Source organism: Pomacea canaliculata, linkage group LG5, assembly GCF_003073045.1.
Source record: "Pomacea canaliculata isolate SZHN2017 linkage group LG5, ASM307304v1, whole genome shotgun sequence".
NCBI classification, from domain to species: domain Eukaryota; kingdom Metazoa; phylum Mollusca; class Gastropoda; order Architaenioglossa; family Ampullariidae; genus Pomacea; species Pomacea canaliculata.
Window position 1 is genome coordinate 14,102,152 of NC_037594.1, and position 12,514 is coordinate 14,114,665.

The 12,514-nt window shown below is 36.2% G+C and overlaps 2 long non-coding RNA genes across 2 annotated transcripts; both read left to right on the forward strand.

Moving 5' to 3' along the window:
• The first annotated feature begins 3,614 nt into the window (after positions 1-3,614).
• Positions 3,615-5,923, forward strand: LOC112565403. The gene is made up of 4 exons (XR_003099399.1): positions 3,615-3,696; positions 4,482-4,560; positions 5,240-5,378; positions 5,808-5,923. It is a non-coding gene; the product is annotated as an uncharacterized LOC112565403 (long non-coding RNA).
• Positions 5,924-10,095: 4,172 nt separating this feature from the next.
• On the forward strand, positions 10,096-11,674 carry LOC112564618. Its single transcript, XR_003099250.1, has 4 exons — positions 10,096-10,443; positions 10,623-10,709; positions 11,150-11,275; positions 11,589-11,674. It is a non-coding gene; the product is annotated as an uncharacterized LOC112564618 (long non-coding RNA).
• Positions 11,675-12,514: the final 840 nt, after the last annotated feature.

A 12,514-nucleotide genomic window follows, 5' to 3' on the forward strand; every position in this document is an offset into this window, starting at 1 on the left:
AAAATTATTTGCTAAAAGACATATTAGTTGTCCTGTAAAATACGACCACAATCACCATGTGAAAACAGTTTAACAGCATTCTTTGATGTGGATGATAGGTAATGCTATCACCGACCTGCTGAACAAGCTGAGGACCACGCTCGCCTCCCATTCTCAGGTGACTGAGGGCGTATGTGAGACCGCGTGCCACGCCATCGCCGGCCTCTTCAGCTTCCTGTGCGGTGAAGCGTGCACCCTGTGAGTAGTTCATGTCTGGGTACATCACTCAATGTGTGCTGCACAACTCTGAAACTTTACTTTCCTATATTTTTCCCTCTTACGTGTATCAAGCTGGCTAATCCAAGATATATTTTTTCTGATAAAAATCAGATAATCAAACTGATTTAAGATACTTAAAACAAAATTTGATCACAGGTTTGAGTCGCTCCAGTATTGAATAATATTGTCAAAATATGGATGTATTTTAACTAAATTTCTAAGTCTTTGACAATATAGAATTGAAATCAAATAAGGCAAAAATTCCTAGATTAGCATTTAGGAAAAGGTTGACAGGTTGCGATAAATCTTCAGTCTTTAGCAGGCCTTTAAAACTTTTTAAAAAACTGTAAACCGAAAATTCCATTCCGTTTAAATACGAAACTTTAAACTTTAATAAATAACTGACTTTTTTAATTAAGAGGTTCTCATATTAAATTCGCAGGTTGATCCATGAGCTCAGCGGTTGAAGAAGAACTCGTCTCTACAAGACAATTTCTTGTTCAACGCTCTGTTGGTAACACAAAAATCAATGGAGTAAAATAAATATTTTGAAAAATACGCTAGTATTGTTTATTATTTAAAGCTGCTCTAAATTTGTTTAAATTGACGTGCAGTGCCTGAAAGTGTGTATCGTACATAAAAGTGAACATACGAAACGGAATGTGGTTCATGTGTTACAGACATGAACTTATGAACTCAAGTGTAAACAAACACAAAACATAAAACATGGTGTCCAGTCACTTCATCCCCAGACACTTCATCCCCGACACTTCATCCCCGACACTTCATCCCCTAGACTTTTAATCCCCAGACACTTCATCCCCAGACACTTAATCCCCGACACTTCATCTCCAACACTCAAGAACAATTTTCATATCATATTGTTGAAGAACATTAAATTTACTAGCTTATTTGAACTTTAACTAATGTTGTTGATGTTCAAATGACGTTGAAGTTAAAAGCATGATTTCAATTTGAATTTCAATTAAATTTTTCGTTGACTTCATAATTTTTATAGTTAAGGATTTAGTTTAGGGATTAAGTGTCTGGGGATGAAGTGTCTGGGGATTAAAAGTCTAGGGGATGAAGTGTCGGGGATGAAGTGTCGGGGATGAAGTGTCTGGGGATTAAATGACTGGGAACCATAAAACATAATACACACATATTTTTATTGATGAACCCATTGTTTATAAGGAACACAGCTGCGATACATTTAAGACACCAACAAATCCTATTTATGAAGCTCTGCACGACTTCTGGAAAACCCGAAGCGTGTCTTGTTGTGGAAGTGATGAAGCGGGGTAAACATGTAAACATTTGTATTTAGTTGCCAGTAGGATACAGGAAGGGTAACAAAGCTCGACAGTCCCTACTTTTTCTAGAAGAGGAGGTTAGCTTTAGGTGAGACCTGGAGACCGTGTATGGGGGAAGAGGTGGTGGACTGCGTACTTGAAAAAAGGTCTGTGGGGTCACAATTAAGATGATGATAGTGGCACTGGGATGCGGATATTTATGATGGTACGAAGGCAGCAAGATATTTTTAAATAAAGATGACAACTGAAGGGTTTCGACATATCAGTATCTCCGCATAACACAACAACCATCAGGTTACTCCTTCGAGAAAAAACTCTAAAGTACAACATTTTGGCTTTGATGTCTTCGCTGATGTGTTGGACGAGGTTTCATTGTTCTAGTTTATTTGTCTTGTCAGAAAACAATTATGAGGTCAGCAGATAACCTTTGGGTTCACGTCTTGCACGAGAGTTTGCGGCCCTATGGTCTTCAAGTAACAAGGACTAAACGCAACTTGCACAACATCGTCAGACCACTCGCTGAGGTCGTGGTGATGAATAGGACTTTTTTTAAATCTCGGCATCATAATTATGGCTCCAGGGGTGTGATGCAGTCTTCTAACAACGCCGTTTATTTCTAGGCAAGCAGATTGCAATAATGTTCATAGTGCAGAAGGTTTGCAACTCAGGAATTGTATTCGCTCCATTTCAACATTTCATGAAATGTCCTTCTCCGTTTAACGAACACCTTATTTTACAAGAAATGAATGTTTTTGAATTATTAATCATTTAATTCCTCGCGAGCGTTTGTCCTGGGTAGTACGACACGAAGAAGAACGAGTAAATACATGCAGATCATTTGAAGAACTTTGATCTCTGTGCTCTCCGTGTCAGCCTCAGAAGGTCTAAGACCTTACCACATCTCGGTAAAGAACTTTTTTAGAATTAGCACCACTGCTGCTGCTAATAACTTTGTTCATTTGAATTGGTCTTCGAAAAAGGACACACAGTCACTGTTCTGTGTAAATATGATACGAGTTAATTTTTGCTAATTCATTATTCGATAGAGTTTAACTTTTCTTGATAAAGAGAAGTCTGATATAATTTGTTACATAGCAGACATGATCTGCAATGGCTGTTGTCATGTCGATAAAAACCAGAATCAACACTATTAAAAATGAGTTTATTTTGTATATTAGTTTTTTACTCATCTTCAGGTGTAAGTGTTTAACATCTCTCTGTCGGTTTCAATTAGGGGCCTATATATATATAATATCCTTGTCCTTAGTGCGTGGTTACACAATAGCTGTGTTATCTATCTGACTACGAGAGGGTTACTGTATCAGAGTTGTTTTTCGGGTCAAGGGGTATTTTGAATGCACGACATTGTCACATCAGCGGATATTGGGACCATGGTATGCTAATCTTTTTTCTTTCTTGACATCTTGAAACCTAATCCCTCCCCTACCCCTATCCCTAAACTGATTCAGAATTAGTAAAAGTAATTTTAATTGCTCTATCAGCCCCCTTATTAGTCATTCCTAATTTTTGGAATACCAATTAGTTCTAATTTGGAAAGAATCAACGTCTTTAGCATAAAGTTAAGGTGACCAACTGATCGTTATACTCTAGTTACGACTCATCAAATAAAACAATATATAATGTCTTAAAGTGCCTTTACAAACAACAGAATGCAAAAAACAATCATAAAGTAATAAAACGATTTTACTACTTTTTTAACTGTTTAAGCCATTTTTAAGAAGAAATAGACCAAGTGAAGCCACACACATATATATATATAACCGAGACACGATGAACTACTTACAGCGCAATGAGGCTAAGGTACCTCTTTTGTTGAAAATTTTTTAATTGATTACAAAATAGTATTTCATACATATTTAAAATACAAGGGAGTACTAAAGATTAAATACTATCCTTAAAAACTAAACTAGGGTAGTGTGGGTCAATCGTGAAAACCTCATTTACTTTTTTAAGTCCGTCTAAACAATTTCTTTTGGACGAAAAGATAATGATAACATGCCAAGTACACTCTAGCCGGGTCAGTCACGCGCTGGAATGAAATAAAAAGCCTTTCTCCCAACCTCAGGACATCTACAGGTCTTGTACGATCTCACAGCAACTCAAGGTAAGTGCGAGTATAGTCTGGAGGAAGCGATAGAAAATATGCAAAGAATGTAAAGATTTCACAGAGAGAAAATGTCTTCATTAACAGAGTTGGTTTAATAATTTGCCTTTAAATTTTATATGATACAAAGTGTGTTCGACTGAAACCAACACTAAGACGGCAAATATGGAGTGAAGTGGACACACTAAATAGTTCTAGCCTCTCGGATCTGTAGGGTTGTTGACAGGTTCTCTTACTTTCCTCTTCATGAATAGTGGTCATGTGATCGGGACCTTTGCCTGAAAACTGATTTTTTCTTAGACCTATTTATGTACACTAACTTGAAATACCTCTATCCCTTCCCCTCAACCCTTCCCCCCCTACAAGAACTTTCTTATTATACAGAATGGCTAATTATCCTTTTGTATTGATGTTTCTTGTATTTCTAATGCCAAATCCCATTTTAATCCTAGTTTGTCAGAATACATAACACTACTACCATTAACTGTTATTTTGAAATTTATTCCAGGAATCGTGATCTTTTCATAAATTTGAAAAAAAAACAAACAAAAGAAAAGATAGAAAAATAGCTAATTTTGTCGAGTATCTAATATATATGTATTACAACCAGAAGGAAAAAGCCTAAACGATTCACTGATATTGAATATTTTTTATTAAAAAGTCTTGCAAGACTTGCAAAACCTGTCGAGCTTAGGTACTGAAGGAAACTGTAAGTCAACCCATTGAAGTAAAAACGATTAATAAAGACTCCAAGGATTTAAAAAAAATAGTATTTCTTTTCTCAGTCAACGAAGATGAAGGCTTTCATCGTAGTTCTGATCGTCATGGTGGCTGTCGCCGCTGCTGCTCCCTCCGTGGACAAGCGTGAGTCTCTTTTCCTCCGATAGTGTGTGTGTGCACGTGTATGTGTATATTCTTTCTTTCACATTTTCTGTATTGTTCATATTGTATGTGATACTCTAAAAGTGTAGAAACATCTTAAATTTATTAGAAAAAATTTTAGACCTTCACGGATAAGCGGAAATTTAAAGCACTTTCAAATTAAAAAAAAACCTTAACAAAACTAAAACTGACTGGAAAATATAAATTTAAAAAATAGAGCTTAAAGTAAGCAGAAATAAACGGTTCCTACCTCACTCTATCAGCCAAAATAACCTTTTTCGTAAATTCAACAAAAATTAATAATATCAAATAGTAGTTCCAAAACTGTGTCATAATGGTGATAAAAGTATGAATTGAAGAATGAAGATTTTTAAAATAAATTAATCATAATAAATGAATCATGACCAAGATCTTATAGAATAAGGACCAATAATTGAAGTTTGCGGAGTCCGCTTACTTTCAACCCAGGCTACTAGGCCTGATCTTCTTTGGAAATGCATACCCGTAACCTTACTCTGGTGAGAAGCAAACGAACGTTTGACAATGTTTTTGATAAGTCAAAAAATGTTATCTACAAAAAGGCATATTTGATATCTTTTAAAATATGAGTTTAATCAATATTTGTGACTAGTATAACAACAACGTTTGATGTGGATGATAGGTAATGCTCTCACCGACCTTCTGAACAAGCTGAGGACCACGCTGGCCTCTCATCCTGATGTGACTGAGGGCGTCTGTGAGGCTACGTGCCACACCATCGCCGGCCTCTTCAGTTTACTGTGCGGTGAAGCCTGCGCCCTGTGAGTAGTTCATGTCTGGGTACATCACTCAATGTGTGCTGCACAACTCTCAAACTTTACTTTCCTATCTTTTTCTCACCGTATCAAGCTGGCTAATCAAAGAGGTATTTTAGCTGATAAAACCTGATAATCAAACTTCGTATAGCGTCTTATTTAAGATTCTTAAAATCAAATTTGATCACAGATTTGAGTCGCTCTAATATTGAATAATACTGTCAACATATGAATGTATTTTAATTAAATTTCTAAGTCTTTGACAATATAGAATTGAAATCAAATAAGGAAAAAAATTCTAGATTAGGAATAGATTGACATGTTGTGATAAATCTTGAGACTTTAGCAGGCCTTTACAACATTTTTTTTAAAAATTGCATTTTGTTTAAATACGAAACTTTAAATTTAATAAATAACTGACTTTATATTTAAGAGGTTGGTCCGTGAGATCGGAGGTTGAAGAAGAACTCGTCTCTACAAGACTATTTCTTGCTCAACGCTCGGTTGGTAACACAAAAATCAATGGAGTAAAATAAATATTTTGAAAAATACGCCAGTATTGTTTATTATTTAAAGCTGCTCTAAATTTTTCAAATCGATTTTACTGTTCACGTGCAGTGCCTGAAAGTGTTTATCGTACATAAAAGTGAACATACGAAACGGAATGTGGTTCATGTGTTACAGACATGAACATATGAACTCACGTGTAACACACAAAACATAAACCATAATACACACATATTTTTATTGATGAACCCATTGTTTATAAGGAACACAGCTGCGATACATTTAAGACACCAACAAATCGTACTTATGAAGCTCTGCACGATTACTGGAAAACCCGAAGCGTGTCTTGTTGTGGAAGTGATCAAGCGGGGTAAAAATGTAAACATTGGTATTTAGTTGCCAGTAGGATACAGGAAGGGTAACAAAGCTCGACAGTCACTACTTTTTTTAGAAGAGGAGGTTAGCTTTAGGTAAGACCTGGAGACCGTGTATGGGGGAAGAGGTGATGGACTGCGTACTTGAAAAGGTCAGTGGGGTCACAATTAAGATGATGATAGTGACACTGGGAAGCGGATATTTATGATGGTCCGAAGGAAGCAGGGCATTTTTTAAAATAAAGATGACAACTGAAGAATTGTGACCATTAGTATCGCCGCCTAATAACACAGAAACCAGCAGGTCCTTCCCTTGAGAAAAACTATAAAGTACACAATTTTGGCTTCGCTGTTTCGCTGAGGAGTGGGAGCTCGACAAGGTGGAGGTCTAAATCCTGCGGACACAGGGATTCTTCTCAAAAGCAGCACTGCGTAGGAGGAGCAAGGTTGATATGAAGTCCTTGAAGAAGGAAGACCGAAGTCAGCACCAAATTAAATCAAACTTTATTGTCTGTACAAAGCAGTCCAAGACATTTTTTCTCTTGCTCACAATCACTACACACATACAATCATAATATAAGTATATATACATATATAAACATAGTGAGCAGACATGTATGCCCATACACGACATTCAGCACACACACACACACCTTGTTACTGTACTGTGACTCACAATGGTGACACTGTAAATGAATGTCTAATACAAACATTAGTATTTTAAAATGTCTTCAGTAATGTTTGTCACACAAAGATTTGAGCTAGCCCGTGTTGCAAAAAGAAAATTATTTCTTCTCATGGTGATTTCATAGTAGGAATATTTGTAAAGTGTGAGGTCACGAAATATTTCTATGAGATGTACATAGAAGTAAGCTAACAGAATTCTGCTGCAGAAGAAATTTGCACCCACACATTTGGGACTAGATTTTACTGAACCTCCACAGCGCAAGACATACAACGTGTGAAGACGAAATAGTCTGTTCGCCAAAATATGTCTCTAGTTTCGATTACTTCAATGTAGTCTCACATTTTGTAAAAAGTTTTGTTATTAAAAGTCGAAAGATAAACTGAAGTCAGCAAACTATAAAAATTTCTATAAACATACTAAAATAGAACAAAGCGGGGAATGTGCCCTGCACCTTATCTCTGTCACTTCTGCTAAAGTCCAACTTGTTCTGATTTCTCACTCTTTGTGGAGGTACATTTAGCTAATAGATATTTCCATACCTTTAAAAAGAAAGAACGGTTAAAAATAAGTTTCCAGAAATAAGTTCAGTTATTACTGTGAGAAGGGTCACGTGGTAACATATAGAAGCAGAATAAAAGCCAGGACTCGATGTCTTGACTCCTGCAGGTTTCAACATCCTTTGTCCACTGTAACAGGCAAGGTGAGGGACGACAGACGCGAAGACGATTTATCTTATTTGGTTATTTAATGCTTTGTACTTTACATGTGGACTTTGTCACAATAACCATTGTCTCAAAGAATTATCATGGTTGACAGTCTTCATAAAGCACTATTTTGTTAAAGAAGAAATAACTGTATTAAGGCAAGTGTTTTAATAATCAAGAAATAAGAAAAGACTAGAATCGGACTTTGTGGGTTGTCAGGATTAACTTCACTCTACATTCATTACATTTCTTCCTTAACTCTAGTGACTGCTTAAACAAAATGAAGATTATGACTCATCCACCATGTTTTTAAATGTAGAAAAATGAAAAGAGGTTTGAAGATTGTCCACAGTTAATGAAATGATGTTCTCTGTAGCTTCAGACTTGTAAGATGAAGGTGTACATCGTGGTGCTGCTGGCCCTTGTGGCTGTGGCGTCTGCTGCTCCTCGGGTGGACAAGCGATTCCTCGTTGGTTAGTCTGGACCACTAGAGTCTTGCTGACAATCTATCCTTAACAATATTCACATACACTTTGTGACCACTCTTATTTCTCACTGTCTCTGTTACCCGTGTGTCCATCCCTCCACACACACACACACAATAAGTTCCCTCACGTACAGTAACAAACGTTTTTGATGCTGCAGATAGAGTTGTTTATGTTGTACACGTTATCAAACAAATCATCTCTACCTTTTTCTGAAAAAAGCTATTCATAACATATTTGAAGTAATAATGCTTTATTTGGCAAACTGTTTCATTATTCGATGTAGGGACATTTCTTTCATTTCATGATCAACGCAAAAGCATTGTTTGTAATCATGTATCCAAGTACCCTTATCTGTGAATGACATATCGTAGGTGATCTACTGAACACGTTGAGGTCGGCGCTGGTGTCGGTGGGGGCCTTGTCTGAGAGTGTCTGTGAGAGCACCTGTCACACCGTGGTTAGCACCTTGACCTCCGTGTGCAGTGGACTGTGTCACATGTGAGTATGCAATGACAATGTATTTTTTGCTGTAGCAAAGCATTGATGCATGTAATTCAAAGCTTGATTTCATTTTTTTTTGCTTAAAACGATAATGGTTCTTTAACGTTTTGTACCAAGAAGTGAACCTCAGATAGTACATAGCAAGGTTTGCTGTTTGCTGTTTGTTAGTGTTATATTTCATGGAAATGTCTATCATCACTATATGAGGGCGAAAGGTTTTATTTAAAATATAATTAAATTGTGTCTCCTAAAGGTGCTAAATGATAATGTTATTCACCTAAAGCATAAATAATATGTAAGATTTACAGCCCCGGTGTGTTTGGGTAAATTTAACTATGTAACAGTTTTGAGGAATCTCCAGACTAAAATTTATGTCATATTCTCTGTATTTATTGTAATAATTACATCCATCATACACATTACTAGATGTAGTCTCATAATGCACTCGATCATCTTGCTAAATGTTCTCACGTTTGTCTGTCTTTCGTAGACTGATGTCTGAGACGAGATGAAAGAAGAACTGATGACTTGAAGACTATTCTCTTTCAACGCTATCATCTGAACATCAAAATGGAAATACGATAAAAAATAAATATTTTATAAAAAGCAGTGTGGATATTGTATTTCTAATAATAATAATAGTTTATTTATATAGCGCTTTACTCCTCCACCAAATGGTAGCTCAAAGCATTTGACAAAAAAAAAAAATAAAAATAAATAAAAAAGAAAATAAACATGAAGAGAGAATAATAATAATGGAACAGAACAGAGAGAGTTCATTGTGTCCAAGATTAGTGAAGTTACTCGTGTTGAGAGAAGGTGAATGCCTTTAGGAGAAATGAAGTTTAGCTCAGTACCACTACCTCAATATCCTTCCTTAGCCTTCTCTTCTTCTCTAATAGTATTTTGATTTTTAGTTGTGATTTGTAGTTGTAGTAGTTATATCAGTAATGGTAAATAGTAGTGCTGGGGACATCGGTGGCAGCAACAACTACTACAGAATATACTCAGTCGGTTTCTAGTTTTGGTTCACCTAAGTCTATTGCGTTCTGTGTACATTTTCCTTGATGTGAACTTGTGACCTGTGATGTCGATTATTAGCACATTTTCAAGCTCATTTGATTTTAAAGTTTCATATTCAGTACATTGTTTTATGTAACATTTTTCTTTTCTGTCTTGGTTATTTTTTGTGAATTGACATAAATACATGAGGATTTTGTATCAAACAGAAACTTTTGACGTGAAACATATTCTTTGATTCTCATCTTATATTTTGGGGGCAATATTCGACTACACTTTATAGTTTGGGAATACTAATTAGTGAAAGCGATGAAGTAGAAAGTCTTCGGTTCGAGACCTGCTTGGGCTCTGAGTCTAGAACTTCCCTCCCCTTCCCGCTGAGTGCATTAGTTCATGTGTCTCAGTTTCACAATAGTAATCCAGTCATTTACGTACACAAATTAGTGACTGCTGCTGGAAAAAAATTATGGTGTTTATGTTTATATTATTACTTTTGTTAATTATCCTAGCAATCTTTTTTATTGTAAACAATAAAAAATTAAAATAAAAATTCCTCAAGATAACGTGAACCAAACTGGGGCAGCGAGTGGTTATCTAGGAGGCAACAGCTTTAGATTTTCCCAGTTCACTATCTGTTTTAGTAATGTTTAACTTTACGGACTGAAATGTTTCTTACAAAAAGTCAGTGAGACTCATAATCTCTGCCCCACAGTCCCACAGAAATCCACAGATAAGGTAGGTATCCCCGTGTTGTCTACAGGTTTGACTACATCCTGCTTCTACAGTAAGGTAATGGGCAACAATAACTACTTGTGATGTCTTTTATCTTGATAAAGGTCACCAAATGATGAAGTGCTTTTTCTGTATAGGATTGTTTCTTTTAAAATATTGTGCCCACAGCTAAAGCACCATCCGTTGCAAAATGCATTCTCTTGTATTTTACATTGTGAGTTGTTCTCCTATTGTAGACTTTACAATGAGGTTGTGCATCCTACTTCTCCTGGTCCTGGTAGCTACGGCTGGTGCAAATGAACTCATCAAAAGGGTTTTCTTTGGTGAGATATTCATGCTGGCAAAACACAACTTTGTTAAAAACTTGAACACTCTCATTCCCATTCTGTCTTCCCGCTAATCTATTCAACAAGGGTAGGAGGATAAATGCTATCTATGGTTTGCTAATATGCTAATTATTGTTTGTCTTTTCTTTTCTTTTGTTTAGACACATGTAGAAGACATAGAGAGATAACACTTTACAGTCTGAATAAGCCCTGAATCCGAAGTTTCTCTGTTTCGAGAGGCAGTTAGAAGGGTTTGTGTAATAATGAAGTAATGTAAATCGTGTAAAATTACAACTTGTTTAAAAGGTGGGGTACATAAATAAATCGAACTCTAACTCTTGACAGGGTATTGATGTGAGTGTAATGAAGAAATGTTTGTATAAATGAAATATAGAAATGCGCTCTGCTTGTTTATTTGTTGTTATTTTTTATAATAGATAACTTGTTGAGAGAAATAAGTGCCCTCCTTCTTGACAACCCGAACCTGAGTCTGGGTGCCTGCGAGTCTGCCTGTCTCTCCTTCCCTGGGGGCTCCACCAACGTGTGTAGCAACGCCTGCGCTAGTAGGTCCTCTATACATCTATACATCTAGCTCTGTGTGTGTTTCAAACGCTCTTTTAGTTCTCAAGCTTTGTGTTCTTTTATTCCTTTAATTGTAAGTTACTTAAAAAGAAGCTACTCCCAGATAATGCGGGGTTTACAGCAGGGTGTCTACAAAATCTTGCAAGAAGTAAGCTCTGTGTCTCACAATCTGCTCTTCTCTAGATCATTATTGCACATCTTTCTTTACACCCACCCTTACACAATGTCTATGTTAATTTTGTGTCAGCTAATCGGTACTTTGCTCATCAATGTTATATTTTATATACTTTATAGCATGCTTGGATGAACAGTGATCTCCGCCAGTCTTCTCCAAGTTATCTTGAAAATGTCACATCTAGGATAAAGTGAAATAAATGTTTGAAAATGCAGTAAATACGACTTCTTTTTATTGATATTGTCTTTAAATATTGTAAATATTTTAATGATTTCCGTATTCCTGTCTTTCGCCAGTTTGAACTGTAAAGTCATTATGAGATGATGTTTTATGTGTGTGGTAGTGGTGTACTCAAATTACTGGACATCCTTTATACTCAAAGACTATGAGAGAAGAGAAATTTTGCATCCTGTCCACCTTCACCTTCACCACCTTTTGACGCGTTTCTCAATTTCAAATTAAGGGAAAAGTCTTTAATCTCATGTTGTATACACACAATCAAGGAGGACTCTCAGGGTTTATGAGCAACACTTTCTCTTCAAAAGCTGTGTAAAAATTCCTGTGATTTATACTGGAAATTATGCTTATGATAGAGTGCGTATGTTAGAGAAGTAAGAGCTAAAGCTTTTTCTACTTAGAGTTCATATGGAGTTGCTGGAAATATCATTTTTCACCTTATACTGTCAGACAATATCGCCACTTTAATAACAAATGTAATTACAGTTTGTCTTTTTGATTCTCCATAAACTAAAATGATCGAGGAGTTTGCTCAAATATGCTTTTACACTCAGTACTTGAAGTACTCGCAAACCATTCTTTCAATGATAACCGCATCCGCATCAGGATCGCAACAGCGACAGCAGCAAAGGTCAGACAGGACAGGATGTGGTACAGCAGTACTAGAGGTTGACCACCAAGTACATCCCATATAATGCCTCGGTCTCCGGAACACGTATGTTGTAAGCAAGTCTAACCGAGCTAAAGATTTTTTTGTTATTTCTTAAAGATTAATGTCTGAGAATCGTGATTTTTTTCAGGTTTATAT